At 34.8% G+C, this 20755-nt stretch overlaps 1 protein-coding gene across 14 annotated transcripts in view; it reads right to left on the reverse strand.

Annotated features, from left to right (window-relative positions):
• GTDC1 (glycosyltransferase like domain containing 1) overlaps nucleotides 1-20755 on the reverse strand; it is a 403975-nt gene that overhangs the window by 317742 nt on the left and 65478 nt on the right. The window lies entirely within an intron of this gene.

Genomic DNA, 20755 nt, shown 5'->3' on the forward strand with positions numbered 1-20755 from the left:
TCATACCTGAAAAGGCTATATATAGCCTATATTTTTAAGTACAGTTTGGCATTAAAAAAAAACTTCCAAAAAACAATGTTCACAAGGTAAGTATATAAATCAACACATGAACAAAAATAAATAAATAGATTATATATGTCTACATGTCTCTAGAAAGATACACACACACACATACACACACTGATCAGATGTGTATAAAGAAAGTATTAAGGGACCAGGGCATAAGAGAGAGTTCATAGTCCTTGTACTTTGAATTTGAATCCAGTGAATATAGTGACAATTCAAAAGTTTTTAAGATAATCTTAAAGTCCAAAATAAAAATAAACAAGATGATGCTGAATCTGAAAAGGTAAGGAAATCTACTTATTCATACATATATACCTGCAGAGTGGGTCCTTGATGATAAAAGGGCTGGGGACTTCCAGCCTCAATGAAAGACTAGCATTCCATCTTCACAGATCATCATCACCCGCGTCCTCCATAATTCACTATCCACCACCCGAGATCACAATAAACAAGCATACACAGAGAACACTTAAACTGCTAGACAATGCTGTTCAAATATTCTGTCTCTGAGAGCCAGAGTACTTAAAAACATCCAAAAAGGCAGACAGAAGTACTGTAAAGAGGATAATAGAAGCTATCAATATAGAAATATATTTTATAATTTTTTAATTTATTTTTTCTTTAAAATCCATTTGAAAATCAGAGATGCAAAAGATCGGTGATACAAAGCTCCCCAAAGCTAGAAGTCTAACTATTATATCATTTGCTTTAAACTTGCAAACCAGATTACCTACAGGCTCCAACCTAAGAGGGCAAGCCTGAGTCCTTTTCCTTTGAATGTGAGGATGTTCTAGGAGATCTGTAATCTATCCCACTGACCAAAAGTGATGCTGCTAACTGGCCAGCGGAAGAACCCATTCCTCCCCCCGTGACCAAGGGTCTTCTCTCCCAAAACTCTAAAGCTCTGAAGTCTAGCCTTCCAAAATGATGAGTAAACTTCTTTAGTCAGGGATGTAGTAAGCCCTTTCCTTTAAACTTCTTGCTAGTCAGAACTTTTCACAAAATCTAACAAAAAAAAAAAAAAAATGGCTCATTCTCATTAATTTTCTTTGTGTTGCCATCATTCATCGTCTTCATTTTTAATTTAGTGGTATTTTTAGCCAAATGAAATAAAATACAGTCAGTTTTTCTCAATCTGTCTCAGCTCTACTCTTTATCTTCTGGGACCCAATTCATGTGATCCTTTAACAACTATTTATTTCACACCAAACTAGATATCTCCCTAAAGCTTACCAATCTAGCCTCCAGGCATATTTCTTAAATAAAAGCATTAGATCTTTGTAAACCTAAAATTTGCATACTAAAGGAACAAATCAACTATCAAAAGACCTAGTAGTATATAGCAGTTGCTCACCTCCAAGCAGAGTTTAAAATTCATTTCAATTTATTATTTTTTTAAAGAAACAGCTATTGACTTTTTCCGCCTTGCAAAATACTGTATTTAATGGCCTAGTTAAATTAGAGGTGATAGTATGAAGCAAGTGCTTTAAATTGGTAAATTCTAAACCTTTTAATAAAAGTACATCAGTCAGAAGTTTTAATAAGACTCAGCAGGACAGAGAAGAATTAACAGTCTGTAGGTATCAAAAGGGGGTGATAGGCAATGATAACCTTAATCATTTGCATAGGGATTTATAATTTCATTGCTTAAAGGTTAATGAAATTATGTGGTATTTTGCCCACTCTTATCCAGTAAATGATTTCATGCCTTGGTTTGTATATATTTATCGACTGAATCATAAGACAGAAGAAATGGCTCTTTTTACCAATTAATCTACTACATTTTTACTTATGTACTCCTGGGTGCACAATTATCATTATCTGTTCTAACCAACAGCCCTAAAATAAAAACATAAGGTTTCCAACAGCATCTCAGAAAAAAAAACAAACTCATAATCAGAATTCTAGAAGTACTATAAGTTACTAAAGTGGCTGCTTTTTAAAAAAAAATTAGATACATTCCTTTACCTACTTTATACTTCCAGTACTGCTAAATAGTTGCTTCTGCCAAATTTTTAACATAAAGTCTACCCTAGAGATTAATGAAGGCATTCAGAGCACATTATTTGACAGTGAAACTGTATGGAAAAATGCAAACAATACACACAAATAATTAGAATAGGTAAAATAATAAAAGATTCCAGGCTGAAGCAATTGTTTTAAAACATCACACGGCAAAAACAACACACTACTATGGCCTTGCATCACTGAGCACCCAGGAGGTATTCAAAGCCAGCAGCGCTTCGCTTGGTACCGAGTTCTAATGGAAAACTGCAGAGTCTAGCTTTAGGCAGGGTCGTGTTTCTTACTCTGGCTGCACCTAAGAATCATCTGGAGGGCTTACAAAATAGTAATAAACCAAAAAATAAAAAAACTGATATTTAGGCTCTACATTAGAGATTCTAGTTTCCTCAGTAATTTTTAGAATCTCCCTAAGTGATTTCTTATGTCCAGCTAGGGTGGAGAAATATAGCTTTAGAGCAGCGGGTCTCAAAGTGTGGTCCCTGGACTAGCAGCAGCTGGGAACTTGTTAGAAATGCAAACTCTCAGGTCCCTTCCCAGACCTACTGAACCGGAAACTACAGGCTGGGGCTCAGCAATCCGTATTTTTGAGGAGACTTCAGGGGATTCTGATGAACACTAATGTTTGAAAACACTGCTTTACACTTGATCTTAGCCAAAAGGCAGAGGAGCAATTGAAAACATACTGCTTTAGAGTAAGAAAAACGTAGGTTTCGATCCTCTCTCCACAATTTACTGGCTATATGACCCTTGGTCAGCTCTCTAAACCTTGCTTGCCTCACTTGCAAAAGAATAGAGTTAGCCAACATTTGCTAAACATGCATTATGTACCAGAGAATGTGCTAATAAGCACTTTACATACATTACATAATTTAACAAGCTTAACAAAGCAGATACAAATACCATTTAAACCTAAAGATTATGAAATTTGTCCAAGATTACAAAGCAAGTAAGCAGAATCAGATTTAACTCATTTTTCAAATCCAAAATCATTGCTCTTCCCCTATTTCACAAAATACGCTCACCCTCCCTTCCTCCCTCCCTTTCTTTCTTTGTTCTCTCCTTCTCTGCTTCCTTCTTTCATTTCTTCCACTCTTCCCTCCTATCATCCCTCCTTCCCTCCTTTGCCCCTATATGTCTCTACCTGTCTTTCTCACTTTCTTTGGGAGTTTATTTTTCTATTGTAGAGCTAGAGATTAACTAGCCTGTACAGTTCTATTGAGTGACTACAAAGTACTTAGCATTCTGCCATATACCAGAAATGAAAAAATTAAAATTTTTAAAATTTAAAAAGTATAGTTATGAAGTTATAAACTAGATGGAGACACACATTTTGCAAAACAAAGGAACACATATGACTTAATTCTAAACTGGTGAGTCAAAAACAGAAGTAACTCAGGAGTTCATGAGATTGGAGCTCAGACCAAGGCATGAGGCCAAACGAAGTGTGGCTTATCCTGAAACAGGGTGAAAAGTCTGTCCTGCACAGAGGGAGAAACAAGGGTTACAGAACAGCAGAAAACAAAGCTAAGTAAGCTAATGGATCCAGACTGCAACTTAGAGTAAGAAGAATTTAACTTTAGTATAGTAAAAATATAGCTTTTTTTCACAGAACATTTTGGATGCACGGATAGTAAAAAGGTAAAGCTAAAGTCAAATCACAGGCACTTATTCCAGAGAAAACCGACCTAGGATTATACTGAGAAAAAAGGGGGGCGGGGGCAGGAAAAAAAGTCATTTCTATTGCTAAAAGTGTTATGATCCATTCTTTACTATAGATAGTATGTTCCATAGGCTATTCGTATGCATTACACAGTATTTTTAATCACTCACTAATCCAACCAACACTGATCACATTAATTAGACACCAAAGGATAAATAGATAAATAAGACACCAACCCAGGGCATATGGAGTATTTATGTAGGAAGCAGACTACTAAATGTTTTATGCAACATTTACATGAAGTTATTAGGAATTCCGAAGGCCACTACAGACAGACCAATCCTTAGGAATGACTTTTGTGAAATTCCTGAAAGTCAATGAGGTATAAACTAGCCAAAGTGTTCCACATATAACATGTAAGAGTACTTCATTTATGCAAAACCCACAACCATCAGCTCACAGTGGAGCATCCCCAGTTGCATCCACATTTAGGCTTACTGATGGCTAAGAAAGTCATGCAGTATAAAATTTAGAGGTTAAGCTTTTTGACATTTATATCATTCATTTCATTTTTTTGCTGAAGAACTAATGAATCACTATGCTCAGAAACCCACTGGAAGATTCTACTGGATGTATTAACGAAGGAAAATGTGAGGCACAACACGCTGACTGAATTCACCAGCACCTCAGCTTTCCAACTCTGGCAATGATAGTCCAGTGCTGTACAACACCTTCTTTAGCTCCCCATAATCTGACAATTCCATAATGCCTGTTTGTTTCTGAGAACCAATGTAAGAAGCACGTATATCCAAGGGGCGCCTGGGTGGCTCAGTCGTTAAGCGTCTGCCTTTGGCTCAGGGCGTGATCCCGGCGTTCTGGGATCGAGCCCCACATCAGGCTCCTCCGCTATGAGCCTGCTTCTTCCTCTCCCACTCCCCCTGCTGTGTTTCCTCTCTCGCTGGCTGTCCCTCTGTCAGATAAATAAATAAAATCTTAAAAAAAAAAAAAAAAAAGCACGTATATCCATCATAGTATGCTGAAAAGATAAGATGCTGCAGTCAGTTTTGCTCAGAACACATGGGAACTGTATTTGCTATAATATCAGAAATTATAGCATTTTTCAAATTAAATATATTTAAGAATCAGTAATGTTATCTTGGTGACGTTGTTTATTAATAACTTACATAATCAAAGAACTGAATTCCTGAGTTAAAAGTCACTTGAAAGGTCACCTGGTAAAACACTAGCTTTTTAAATTTTTATTTCTCTCTCTCTCATAAATATATTTGCTAAAACACCAGCTTTAAACCCACATGCTACCTAGGACAAATACAGTGCTGGAATTAAAACAACAGTTTGCGGGCACCTGGCTGGCTCCATCCATGGAGCATGCAACTCTTGATCTCGGTTGGGGTCCTGAGTTAGAGCACCACACTGACTTTACTTTAAAAAAATGAAGAAATAGAAAATAAAACAATGGTATGAAAAAACCTTCGAGTGCTCTGAGTAATAAATTTCCTTGGCCCCGATATGTCCAATTCTTACACACTACTGTATTTTACTAAAATTCAATCACCTGTCAGCTCATTTTTTAATAACATAAACTCTACATGACAATGTAGTAGGACTAAAATACTGGGACTTGAGAGTAGCTCAATTTCAATAAAAGTGGTTGGTATAAAATCATCTTTTAAAATATTCAGACTATGCCATCCAGATACCCACATGCACTTGGATTTATAAGCATTAAAGAACTTGTTTAGATTTACTGAAGCTATACCTGCTGTCAAGAAAGAAAAAAGTTGTGAAGGTTGATCAAAAACAACTTTGCCTCAAGTATCATGTTAATGTTTCCCACCAACGCTGTCCTAAAAGTTAACAGTCAATGTAATGCAAAGGTTTCTCTTTATTTCTATATTTAAATCATCACAGGTTTGATCAAGCATGCAAATCCCTTTAGGCTCAGGGTTCCCATCAAAATGTCTTATAGGAACATTAAAAATTGAGTGGGCATAAACAACTCCAACAGTGCGGAGCTCATGACAGCATTGCTGTGATCTTTGTGTTTCATGTGCAACAAAACCGGAGAAGTTTGCAAGGGAATATAGGCAACTAATTACTGCCTTTTGCTTGAGGGCAGGTGTGCTGATCTCTACAGGTGTCTCGACTGCAGTGCTCTGCCTACTGCACTGCCTCTTGAAGACATCCACTGTAACAACTTGCTGAAGCCCAGCAAAACATCTCCTAGAATACCAAACTGTTGGATGTTCAGGAAGAAACATGTTGTGACTTCTTAAAGATACCACAAAGGAAAAAAAGTTGGAGAGGCTCTAGCAGTTTATGAAAGAATAGTATAAGACAGTATAAAAAGTAAACAATATCAAATTTTATCTATCAACTGCACATATTAAACAAGGATACCAATTTGTCTTAATGAGTATAGAAAGTTTTTCAATGAAAAGTGTTATTTTCTAAATAGGAAAGAAAAAAGAAAAAACTAAATGATAATACCATGTCGATCCATACCTCTTTCATTCATGAAACACAGTGACCAATGCTGGGTATGCAATTTAAGAAGGATCAAAAAAGGATCTGAGAAATTATCCACTATAGGAAATTAGCAAACAAAATAGTCAGCTGATGATAGGGAGGTAAGTACACCGTAAACATGTGATGTCATTTACAGGATTAATGTTCCTTAAGATCTTTCCTCTAATTGTTGGAAAGAAGTATGCTTCACAATGAAGAAACACAAACATCCCCTGCTCTGCTACTCACTGCCTGCACGATCTTGGACAAGAAATTTAACCTTTCTGTGCTTTAATTTCTTCATCTCATGATAAAAAAGACTCACCTCATCAAGGATGTTTTTAAATGAGACAGTGTCAAGGCTAATGTTCTTAGGCAATGAAACTGCTCAGAATAAGGAAATTCCTATAAATGATAATATAAGATTTAAACTAATTATTTTCATCCAAAATTCCATAGTGTTTTTCTTTAACCAAATGAAATCAAGACAGTATTTCAAATCACCAGTAATACTAAGCATCAACTGTGTAACCAAAACATCACTGGTCTTTAAGAAAAAATAACAAAAGCGAGAGTTAAAAATGTTTCAGACTATTCTCAAAGGAACCAAAAGGGAAGAAAACTTTAAAGCAAAATGTGTACAAAGTACACAAAAACAACATAGTACTTCCAAAATTTAGAATGATTAGGCCCATGGGAACGATCAGAATATAACTGAAGAAATATCCCTCCCACTCTGAGTAGACTATTACATCACACTCTTATTTCTTCATATCTGGACAATGCAATAATCTCCTATTCTCTCTTCCTTTTTAATTCCTCCTCCTCTATTCATCCTCCAGTTTTCAATGCCATTCCAACCACCATGAACATTAAGAACTGACCTGCTGAGCTTTCTTTAACGGAGACCTAATTATCTCGCTCTGCTACCCACAGATCTATTCTAAGGGAGGCAAGCACATAGATAACTAAAGAGGGGTGTGTGTGTGTGTGTGCATATATGCACATATATGCATGTGTGTACATGCACAAAGTGCTAAAAGAGGATAAAACAGGTGGATTCATTTTGCCTACCATAAGTCAAGGAAGGCTTCATACAGCTAAGAAGAGCTGGGTGAAACAGTGCCTACAAAATAAATTCAAAGCTCCAGTTGATGAGCATCCATTACTGAGCCTCAATCTACGTGGTTCCAACTGCGCACCACCTTCTCCTCACATGAATCGAGATGTCCTCATTCTCTACAGTGCACACTGCTGTCACCTGGCCTCTTCCCTCTGCCTTGAATTCGTTTTTCATATTTCCCATCTTTAAAGTTTTAAAAACATGATACCCTTATATATCCATGCATTCCGCTTCTACTTATTTTTTTTAAGAGAGGGAGGGGCGAGAGGTAAAGGCAGAGGAAGAGAGAGAATCTTAAGCAGGCTCCACACCCAGGACAGAGCTTAACTCGGGGCTCAATCTCACAACCCTGAGATCGTGACCTGAGCCAAAATCAAGAGTCAGACGCTTACTGACTAAGTCACCCAGGTGCCCCTCTACTTACTTTTTTTTAGACAATTAAAAATCAATGGCATCCCAGGGCATGTGGGTGACTCAGTCAGTTAAGCATCTGCCTTCAGCTCAGGTCACGATCCCAGGGTCCTGGGATTGAGCCTGCATGGGGCTCCCTGCTCTGTGGGGAGCCTGCTTCTCCCTCTCCCTCTGCTGCTCCCCCTGCTTGTGCTCTTTCTCATAAATAAATAAAATCTTTAAAAAAAAAAAAATCAATGGCATCCCAACCACCATGAATGTTCAGAACTGAGTAAGACAAAGTTAATTCCTTTAAAAATTCTGAAGGAAAGTGATCTGCAATGTAAAATGTAACCATTCAGGCAAAAATATCAATCAAATGAGAAAATTGAAAAAAGATATTTTTCTCTCATGTAATCTTTCTCAGGAAACTACTACAGGATATATAGCACAACAGTATAAGATTAAGACAAGAAAGAAAACAATATGAAAGTCAGGAAAAGTTAAAGGAAATGCCTAGTTTAACAGCAAAGAAAAAAAGCTCTGGAAGAGGGCAGATCTAGAAAATGAGATGGAAGGAGAATAGAAATCTCCTGGAAGAATATATTCAAGAAAAAAAATGGAAAGAAATTATCTGATGTGCTTTATTTTATGGAAAATTAGAGTAAGAAGCTCCTAGAAGATACAGACAGTGACAAAAAAAATTACACAGGAAAAAACAAGGCATTAGTAACTTCATAAAAAAAAATCAGAAGCGAACTTTTTCATCAGAGCTCATTACAGTGTTCAGTTATAAATATCAGCATAGTGTAATAATGTAACACTAAAAATAAGTTAGCCAAAAGTTGTGACCTAACAATACTGGGAATATGCAGAAAAGGGATGGCAGTATAAAGGTGAAAACTCATCCTCAAAGACCATAATATAAAGTCAACAAACCATATCTAAAATAAATGAATCAAAAGGTAGCAATGTGTGTGTATGTAATGTAGCAATATGCAGATATATAACCAGAAGAAACAGACGAAGGGTTAAAAACAGATGCCTCTAGAGAAGAGGACTGGAATGAATGGGTAAGAAACCAATGTATTTTCTAATAGGCCTTTTACAACAATCAGACTTTTAGACTAGGTAAATGCTATTAGTCTGACAAAATAAGAAATAATTTAAAAGAATCAGCCACGTTCCTAAGAATATTTTTGACAGTGTTTTTCATAATAGCAAAAGGCAGAAAGAATCTAAGTCTTCAATAATAAGTAACTGGTTAAAAAATTACATTAGATCTATACAGTAGTTAAATGACTAGTCATTTAAAATTATGGTGCAGAAAAATATTTAATGACATGGAGAAATGTTCAAAATGAAAAATGACACTTCAAAATACAGTTAAGAAGTTAAAAAAATGGAATACCAGGGGTGCCTGGGTGGCTCAGTTGGTTAAGCGTCTGCCTTCAGCTCAGGTCATGATCCTGGGGTCCTGGGGTCGAGACCCACATCAGGCTCCATGTTCAGCAGGGAGCCTGCTTCTCCCTCTACCCTCTGCTGCTTCCCCTGCTTGTGTTCTCTCTCTCTCAAATAAATAGGTGGGATCTTAGATAGATAGATAGATAGATAGATAGATAGATAGATAGTTAAAAAATGGAATACCTATGAAAATATTAATGGTAATTTTAGAAGTTTTTTTCTCAATGCTTCTCTGATTTTCCAAATTTTCTAAAGTAAACAGCAACTTTGTAAATGGAAAAAAAAAAACCCACGAATACAAACTTTAATATAACTCATCATTCCATTTTAAATAGGGTCACTTCATGAAGACTTCCCTGACCTTCAAGACAGAATTAATCTTTCCCTCCTGTGTATTTTCTATGTGCCACCATTAGAACGTTAATGCAATCTGATTTATAACACAGGTGATTACTTATGTCTGTTCTCCCATAGCATTTAACCTGAAGACAGGACCATATGTAAGCCTTCACAGTATAAGTTAAATGGAATATGCCTAGGCTTCTCAAGACAATCCCCCTAAAGTGAGGAAATCCTAAAAATGGCCTGAGCATTACCTTAAAAAAACAAAAAGGATTGATGGACTAATTTTCAGAAGGATAATAATCATATAAAGTATAAGTTCTCAGGTTGGTCGCGCTTATCACATTGCTGTTTACTCCCCTCTCTCACATACATTGTTTCTCAGATTGACTCCTGGAGCATGTTTTGTTTTGTTTTGTTTTGTCTGAAGGCTTCAGGGAGGCAGTGCTTAAATGTAGATCCTCAGGATTTCTTATAGATCCATATTTATCACTCAAAAATGCCAATTACTTAAGGATTTGATTAGAACATCAGTTACCCAAGTGTTACTATAATAAATTAAATTAGGATTATTTCTTTATGTGAGTATAGGGTTTCCAAATTAAGCAGAAATTTAAATACGTTTCGGTGGAGCAAATATGAAAAAACATTTCATAAGGTTTGGCTTTTATTTAGAACTAGTTCCAAAATGACTAATAAATGAAGCAGCACAAATTCTACAAACAAAAACTTTTCTGGGCAAAACCAGAAAATTCCACTCATTCTATTATGCAAAGGATTTTTAACTCTGTCCTATATAAAGGAGTCAGCATCCAGTACATTTGATAAAAAGTCATAAAAGGGATCTAATATTTCATCCTGGTAGAACTATTTTCTCCATGAGATCAACCACTACTTTTCAGCATGCTTTTAGAATAGGCTATGTATGAGTAAGAGGAGACACAAAGAACAGAATGTTATGAAGTAAAGAGCTATTTTATCCACCCTCACTCTCCCATCCCCAGAGATCTGAGCAAGAGGGCATAAGGACAAGGCAAATGGCCTTCTACAGAGCAAGGTTAACCTGTCTATTGAGTGACAACTGTGGAATAAGGAAGGAATTAAACTCTAATGACAATAGCATCTGTAGATTATGATTCCTTAAAGTGTATTAACTTTTAAAAACAAACAAGAATATTTTAACTAAAAAAGATAAAGGATAATTTGCTTTACAAAATAATGTGTCAGGAGTTTATTTTATATATTACGTTATATGCAATAAAGACACAAGTTATTACAGAGAGGACACGGGCAGAAAAACTTAAAACCAAAAATGTTATGAATAATACCAACTGAACTTTATTTGAGCATCTCAAAAATTGTAATGTAATAAAATATCTTACAAGAAATCAATTTACCATCAATTTTTCAAGAACATACATTCTACATTAAGCAAAACACACTACTAAGAATTCCAGAAAATGCAGACCAATCTACAATACAGAAAGCAGATCAGCAATTGCCAGGGACTTAAGATGGGGGCAGGGAGTTTGACTTCAAGAGGGCACGAGGGAACTTTCTGGGTTGACAGAAATGTTCTAAATAATAATTGTAGTTATAATTACACAGCTTTATGCTTTTGTCAAAACTCATCACATTGCCCACTTAAAATGTATCCAGTTTACTGTAAGTAAGTTATACCTAAATAAAATTGATATTAAAAAATACACTCATAACAGGTGATCATGGCTGATAAACATTCCAATTATGTAGAGACTTTTATTGTAATTTGCTGTGTTTATGACACACAAGGTTAAAGATACCATGAGTAAAAACTAGCTGAGTGATACTATTAGTTTACAGTTACCAGTCATAATAACTTATTACTGACCTCAAAGCACTTCCACCCACACTGTACTCACTACATATTACTCTATATTACTGGTTACGTTTTTTTTTTCCCTACTGATTTAATGTTGAGGCAAAAAAAAAAAAAAAAAAGTGGCATCCTCCAAGATCTACTTCAATTCTTTTCATTGAAGTATTAATTCACTGATTTACACCAGGAAATATTTCAGACAAGTAATTATCATTTCTTTCTTAATACTAAAAAAGCAACAGTTTTTGAAAAAATATAGAACCGCTATCTTGATTTCTTTTTTTTTTTTAGATTTTATTTGTTTATTTATTTGCAGAGAGAGAGGCAGCTAGAGAGGGAACACAAGCAACAGGAGTGGGAGAGGGAGAAGCAGGCTTCCCACTTAGCAGGGAGCCCAATGAGGGGCTCGATCCCAGAACACCGGGATCATGACCTGAGCCAAAAGCAGACACTTAACGACTGAGCCACCTGCTCTCTTGATTTCTCACACTGTACAGTGATACTTTAGATGATTAACAGAGACTTTTCATAATTATATTTAAGCAATTATTTCATATTTGAAAAAGTAAAGTTATTTAATAGGTATTAAATAGCCAATATGAACTTACGAAAAAAAAAATCTGCTGCATGAAAGTACATTTTTAAAGTGGAAATATTACAATTTTATTTCTTTCCATTGTTCACAGTGTTTCCACTGTATACAAATTTTACTCAAATGGTTATCAATAATGTATCAATTTTTAAAATATAACATGACATATCTCACATTTAATATAAGAAATTGGTTTAAGATAACTTACTTCACAAATCTCAACAAAAAAAACACTTAAGCAGTTTACTAATTATTATTTTAAAAATTAATTACACAGTAACACAGTAATCAAGACAGTGTGGTACTGGCGAAAGAACAGACAAATAGATCAAAGGAACAGAATAGAGAGCCCAGAAATAGACCTCCACAAATATAGTCAACTGATCTTTGACAAAGGAACAAAGGCAATTCGAATAAAGATAGGTTTTTCAACAGATGGTGATGGAACTGGACATCTATATGCAAAAAAAAAACTTGAATCTCAATACAGACCTTATACCATTCACATAAAATAACTCAAAATAGATCATAGATCTAAATGCAAAATGCAAAACACCTAAAAGATAGTAGATGAGAAAATTTAGATGACCTTGGTTTGGCCATGACGTTTTAGATACAAAATCCAAGGCACAGTCTTGGGGGGGAGGGTGTACATTAAGTTGAACTTCATTAAAATTAAATACTTCTGCTCTTCAAAAAACACTGTCAATAAAATAAGAGGACAACCCACAAACTGGGAGAAAATATTTGCAAAAGACCTATCTGATAAAGGGCTCAAAGTATACAAAAAACTCTTAAAACTCATCAATAAGTAAACAATAAGTAAACCCATCATAAAAATAAGCCAAAGTTTCTCAACAGATATCTCACCAAAGATGATATACAGATATACAGATGATATACAGATATACAGATGATAAATAAAAAGCAAATAAGCCTATGAAAATGAGTAATATCATATGTCATGAGGGAACTATAAATTAAAACAACAATGAAATACCACTACGCACCTCTGAGAATGGCTCAAATCCAAAACACTGAAGAGGATATGGAGCAAGAGGAACTCTCATTCATTCTCAGTGGGACTCCAAAATGGTACAGCCACTTTGGAAGACTGGAAATTTCTTACAGAATGAAAACTAAACACACTCTTACCATAAAATCCAGCAATCATGCTCCATACTATTCATTTAAATGAGTTGAAAACTTATGTCCACAAAAACCTGCACATAAATGTGTACAGCGGTATTATTCAGAATTGCCAAAACCTGGAAGCAGCCAAGATGTACTTCAAAAGGTGAAGGGATAAACAAACTGTGGTACCTCACACAATGGAATACTATTCAGCACTAAAAAGGAGTGAGCTCTCAAGCAATGAAAAGGCATGCTCGTTGCCAAGTAAAAGAAGCATACTATGAAAAGGCTACATACTATATGATTCCAATTATATGACATTCTAGAAAAGCCAAAACTATGGAGACAGTGACAAGATCAGTGGTTGCCAGGGGTTCTATGGGAGAGAGGGCGGGAGGGAAGGAGGCATGAAAAGGTGAATCACAGGGAAAACTGAGGACTTTTGTTAATAATGATTGTCAGTGTTGGCTCATGGATTGCAACAAACGTACCACTCTGATAGGGATTTGTTGGTGGGGTAGGTTTTGGAGGACCTTCTTTACTTTCTACTCAAATTTGCTGTGAACCTAAAACTGCTCTAAAAATTCAAGTCTATTAATTATTTTTGTAATTAATTACATAAGAAAGTTCTTTCCAAAATAAGGTCCAGATCTTGTGTGGACAGTTTAATACGGAAATGTAATGCAATAGCTTTCCTATTGACCTAAAGGATCCACTTTTTCTTTAAACCATGTCAGATCCTTTCAAAAGTATCTTTCTTTGAAAGAAGTTTATGGGGTTTGCTTTTATGAGAAATTCAACAGGCTTCTCATATTGAGAAACAGTTCTTACTGTCAAAATCTTAAGTTTTACAATAACAGCTTCACTTTTACAATGATGGTTTCAAAAGATTATGCTCTCCATGCCAAGAAAGAAACATTCACCAATCCATGTAAACTCCGGGGTTTTACCATATTATACACATTGATTTCTTCATTCAATCTCTTGGCATTTATTGCTTTTCTTCCCCAATATATGAAAAAATACAAGCTTACAAGACTCTCATTACAAAAAAAAAAAAGTATTAAGAAGTTAACAGCTCAAACGAAATGTATTAAATATTAACAAGTTTAATTTAGACATCTAATTTTAAATCTTAATATTTTCTAAGAAACCACCCAAAATTCTTGACCATGATGTTTTTAAAGTTTCACTAAGAGCTGGATCATTTAAAAAACAATCAAAATTTATAGGGGAGAAATGGATAAAAGAACACAAAAAGTCAGCAACATGATCATGTTTGAGAAATGACATAGTCTTAAATTCTTCAAAGATATAATAATTTGGGTGCTCTATAAAAAGCAAAACCAGGAGTTAAAAGTATACAAAAACTCTACAGAAAGGTATACAGAAACACATTAAAACCATCTTGGTAAGAAACTTCTATTAAAGCTGAAATTCACTTTCAAAAAATGCAAATCAATGTGTTTTAGTAACTACGTATTTTTTTATTTTTATTTATTTTTTTAGTAACTACATATTATATGTGATGTTCTGTGACACTTTCCTGTCTCCAATGGACTTACAGTCTCAAAGAGAAGACACAATGGACACAAGAGAAATCATTATTAGTCACAAGTGATAACTGATTAGTTGAGAGAAGCATGGATAATAAAAATTATGGTTATCTTTCGCCTTAATAATTTAGGAGAATGCAAGAAAGATAAATAATTCACTTTGCATGCAAATTGTGAGGTAGTATTAATATCTGGTAAACAGCTTCAGAGGAGTCAATGCCAAGCTGCTAATCTAAAAATTATTAGAACATGAAATGATGGATGTTAACTAAACTTACTGTGGTAATTATTTCATAATATATGTAAGCCAAGTCACCCTAAACTTCTACAGTGCTGTATATCAATTCTATCTCAATAAAACTGAAAGAAGAACACACACAAAAATCAATAGAAGAGAGGTGAAGACTAAAGACAGGGTTAGATGAAGTCACTCAAAAAGAGAAAACTAAGCTAGATAAAATAGACTATAAACAGGGCTTTGGAAAAGCTCCTAATTTAAGGCGTAGGTAGCTAAAGAGTTGGAGGGGATTAAAGGAGGAGGTGGAGTGTGAGGGAGAGGGAGAGCCAGCACAGATGTGAGCCAACAAAGGCAGCTAAAAAACTAAAAAACATTACACCAGGAAGTACTGTTACGTAGTCTACTCCAGAAACAAACTAAAAATAAAAAAAAAAGCCTAAATGAACAAAAAATAATGAATACCTCATCATCAATGAAACAAAGTCACAGCCACAACCACAAACCACAAACTATCACCAAAAAAAAAAAAAAAAATTTCACTATATTAGGTGATATCTGGAATCAAAATGAGGAGTAATGCTGAGAACCAAACCACACCTCCTCACATCTCAGGCAGAAAAGAGATTTCCCTAAAGCTGGAACAGTTCTAAAGCCCATTCAAGGAAACTCTACAACCACAGAAGGACAGAGGAAAACCCAACAAGATTTTACATTGTCAATGATCAAGCTACTTTGCTCAGACAGGCTGCCAGATGGAGATGAAAAAGGAGGAAAACAGTAATCACCAAACCACTTACTACAGACACTCCAGTGACTCACAGGACTACAGAGTCACGGGGACCTTCACAGTACTGTAAACTGAGGTGAGACATGTCCCCGGGGCATCTGACACACACATTTTTTTCAGGCAATACCTGCTCTCAATGGAATTGAACCTACTAAAAAATAACTAAGAAACAAAAAGGAATCAGCAAAGAATTTATACAGAATGATCAAGGATGGGTGGAAGGAAATAGGGAAATGACAGCCAAAGAAAAAACACTGTCCTAAGATATAGAGAAGGTACTCACAAATTATTTTCCTACAGTCTTAAAAAAAATTACAGAGAATATGAGGTACTTCAAAGAAAAAAGACTCAAAGAAAAGTGTGAAATATCTAAAAGTTAAGAAAAGAGATGAAAAGCAAATTGACAGGGTAATGAAAAAGCTGGAGATTAAACACACACACACACACACACACACACACACACACACACAGATTAAAGCCATAAAAGAAAGAACAAAAAAAACCAAAACATGCACTACTGAAACAGGAAAAGAGAAAGGTATTAAAACAAACAAACCAACAAAAGAAAAAAACACACAAAATTTTTTAAAAGATATATAAGAAATGAGATGATCAATATAGAAGATAAAAAAGATCCAGCCTATACACACTTGACATTCTCGCAAAAGAAAACAGAACAAATGGAACAGAAAAAAAAAAGTGATATAATAGAAGAAAATTTTTTCTTGGAATAAAATGAAATACATAAGAAAACAAAGTGTTCCTGGGGCACCTGGGTGGAGCAGACAGTTAAATGTCCGACTGTTGGGTTTCAGCTCTGGTGGTGGTATAGAGACCCACACTGGGCTCCACACCCAGCACGGAGTCTGCTTGAGACTCTCCCTGCCCCTCCACTGAGTACATGCATGCTCTTTATCTCTCTCAAGTAAATATACCTTTTCAAAATAATAATGAAAATTAATAACTGTGTTCCAGAAAAACTGGATTTCAAGCAATTAATACTAAGACATTTCTATGAGGTTACAGAACTTAAGAGAAAGAATAGAAATATAAATGCTGTGGGTACACAGGCAGAAAAATCAAGACTGGCCTTAGACTTTTCTATAGCAGCATTCACCATTATCTGGAGATGACAGAACAGTATCTTCAGAGTTCTAAGGGGAAAATGTGCTACCTAATCACACAGTGTCCAAATTGTCCATAAAGCATAAAAGCAACCTACAAACACTTCCAAATATTCAACCACTCAAGAAATACAGCAACCATGAGCTCTTCTTGGAAAAAAATACACACACACACACACACACTCCTAATAACCAAATTCAGCCAGCCAAGAAATGAATCAAAATAAAGCACTAATGAATGGAGATATGGAGATGCGTGTTAGTATAAATAAGGACTAGATTTATTTTTACAGGATGGAGACAGAGCAGGTCCTTTGTCCTCCGACTGAATGAGTCTTTACAAAGAAAAACCATATTAACAGAGTATGATTAAAATATATGGCTGCATTAATGCCATCTTTCATTATCAAGTGAAAGAAAAGAATAAAAAAAGTACAACATAACCTAATAGGAAAAAAACAGGGAAAATTATTCCTACGGATACTTCAAAGAAACTGGGTCCTTCCATTTCAGGTCTTCCAGAAATAGGACTACAGAGTAGACCTCAGCAGGTGTACTAGAAGTGGCAAGTGTGACAGCCTCAGAATGCCCTGCGACATGGCCTCTAGATACCTGCTTTTATGGACCGCACTGGATTTCATACTGACTCCTTTTGTGAGTGACCAGATATTCCAAGGTTTTGCTGGGACACAAATAATGAACCAATCTTTTTAAAATACACAATAAAAAAAAAATAATACTCTTACATTTAAACTAAATTTGCAATCTATTATTTTATAATCAAGTTGCATAAGCCAAAACTTTTACTTTATAGGATTCAGTTTCTCAATCTACTGACCAAAGAAATTTAATCTCCTTAAAAATAATAATAATAATAATAATAATGGTACTTGTTTGGGGGCATCAGTCCCTGATAATGGAATTTCTGAGGGACCACTTCCCAAGGTAATCTACAGTGAACAAAGAGCAGGTAGTAAGCACTGACTGCTTTTAAATATAAAAGTAAAACTTAGTAGCTGTGAAAATTACTTACAAAATAGAATGCCAAGCATTATACAACTTGACTAAGTACAAATTTAATATAACTACTAAAAATTAAGAGGTAGAAAAAAGGAAATATGTTAATTTCTTACTTTCCATTGCAGTAAATAAACTGATAGAATAATATACAGTAAAAATGTAATTATCATGATCTCTTAATATTTTTCCCTTTTTTTCAACTTTAGTGAAATCACTTAGGAATTTCTTACTATAAAACATCACTTATTTAAGAACCATAACTCCTTTGGTTTTACTTTAATTTCTTTTATTTCTGTTAAAATCAAGTAATATTACTTTTTTTAAAACAAAAATAGTAATGTAGGATGATTCTATCCTTATAATTTTTCTCTCATTTCTGTCTAAAAATATATGTATGTATGTAGGTATGTGCATATGTGGTATGCATGCAAGGAAAGGAGAAAAATGTCTGAAATGGTGTTTCAAATTATAATGATTATTTATTTGTAGTAGAATAAGGATTTTTTTTTAAAGATTTTATTTATTTATTTGATAGGGAGAGAGAGAGCACGAGCAGGGGGAGTGTCAGACAGAGGGAAAAGCAGACCCCCCACTGAGCAAGGAGCCCCATACAGGACTGGATCCCAGGATCCTGGGATCATGACCTGAGCTGAAGGCAGATGCTTAACCAACTGAGCCACCCAGGCATCCCTAATTACACTGTTTGTTCTTTTACTTCTTCATCACTATTATAGTTGAGTGTTTATATAGTGAGTACATAATCATTTAATGCAAATCTATATTTAAAAATCTGATAGAGCAACATCACAGAAATCATGAATCTGACTCGAGAGAAAATCATATATGTCCCTATGTATTTCTGTATATATTCAATTATTTACTCATTTTTCAACCAGTAACTTTCTAGTATCCCGTATGCAGAAGAAATAAAAGACATCAAACTGTCTAAGTATCTTAAAATGCCATCCCATACTTAAAAATAGGAAGTTTGTACAGACCTATCTCAGAGATATTGCAGATTCGGTTCCAAACCACCACAATAATGCAAATATCACAAAAAAAGTGAGTCAAATAAATTTTTTTGTTTCCTAGTACATATGAAAGTTATGCTTACACTATACTATAGTCTACTAAGTCTATAATATGGTATTATGTTAAAAAAATGTACATACCTTAATCAAAAAACTTTATTTCTAAAAAATGCTAAGCATCATATGAATTTTCGCCGAGCCATTATCACAGATCACAGATCACCATAACAAATATAATAATAATGAAAATATTTGAAATATTGTGAGAATTACCAAAATGTGACAGAGACATGAAATGAACAGACATTGTTGGAAAAGTGGCACCAATGAAGGGTTGCCACAAACCTTCAGTTTGTTTAAAAAAAAAAAAAAAAACACCACAGTATCTGTGAAGCACAATAAAGTATTGCACATTAGATAATTATAAAGTATATATAAAACACATCATGTTTTAATAAAAGGCATTGATCCAAAATTTAAAGCCTGAAAGAATAAACACAACACAAATACCGCCAAAAAAATTTTAATCCATTCTTAGTGGATACAATTTTTTTCCAATACAGCAAACGTGACTTTTTTTAAAAAATGGGGTCATCTTATTACAACCTTTAATTAAACAGAAAGCAAAATTTAAATAAATAAAAATGGCATCTCAATATAGTGGCAGAGGGTCTGAACACTTCTACTTAGGAAAGGGACTATACTTCCCATGCTAGGAAAAACTATTCTTTCTTACTATTTTCTTGTTATCCAATACCTTCCACTTCAGGATATTCCCTTGAGTTACCTCCCTCTGTATAGCCTACCAGTCTAATGGACTTTTTGGCATAAAGGGGACATTCTAATACCTTCTTAGCATACTTTCCCCTATGAACACATTTAATCAAATGCCACAGCTCTAATTCCTCATCTTGCAACTGTGTATTTCTTTTTAAGAAACAATCCATAAGAATTTAACTAAACAAGCAAAGTGACAGAAATCACCAGATTACGGTAAACTATTTCCCAGAAACATTCTAAATGTTGAGGGAAGATAGGTAATATTTTAATAAAAACAATCACTTGCAAGACCTAAAAGAAGATATATATTCAAAAATATGTACATTGATTCACACCCTTCGCTTACATCTGTTTTTGCTCTGAAATGGGGGAAAGCCCAGAGAACACCTCTTTGAAAAGGTTAAAAATAACTTCCCCCAGGTGCTCTTTGAAACCCACATGTATGACATTTGTTGGCTGAGTCTCCACATACGCCTTGCAAAAAAGTGGTAAACATCTCAAAGATGATGCAAACTGCAGGTATGCAAAAGGAAATGCTAAAAAGTGTACTATTTATACAGTGTTGAAAGCTCTTAGGGAGATGATTCAAAAGTATTTTAAAATCATTCTTTGAAACTTGAAGTAAGTGCATTTAGCACCAAAACACAGATTTTATAAATATGAATGATGAACTTTACGTAAGTTATGAATTGCATATATCTTGCCATTTTGGGAAAGTGTTTTGCTGGAAGACAAATAATATGATTATGCATCACCTTCCTTTTATTTTTTTGTCCCATTATTTCTCATACCAACATAGAAGAATTTGGGCAGAGGAGAATAAAGTTGATCAGTTCGAGTAACTTTGATACAAGCACATCTAATTTTCCCTCCACAAAAAGAGAAGCGTGGAGACAGAAAGGGAAGAAAGGAGGAGCATTAACATGATGGAAAGAGAAGTTGTAGGTAGAAGCAAGAACGAGACATGTGGGCTTAGAACATGGTGCCCTTCTCCCACAGAATGGAAATTGGAAAAATGACACAAGGTACATCTATA

The sequence above is a fragment of the Ursus arctos genome, unplaced genomic scaffold, assembly GCF_023065955.2.
Source record: "Ursus arctos isolate Adak ecotype North America unplaced genomic scaffold, UrsArc2.0 scaffold_1, whole genome shotgun sequence".
NCBI lineage: Eukaryota > Metazoa > Chordata > Mammalia > Carnivora > Ursidae > Ursus > Ursus arctos.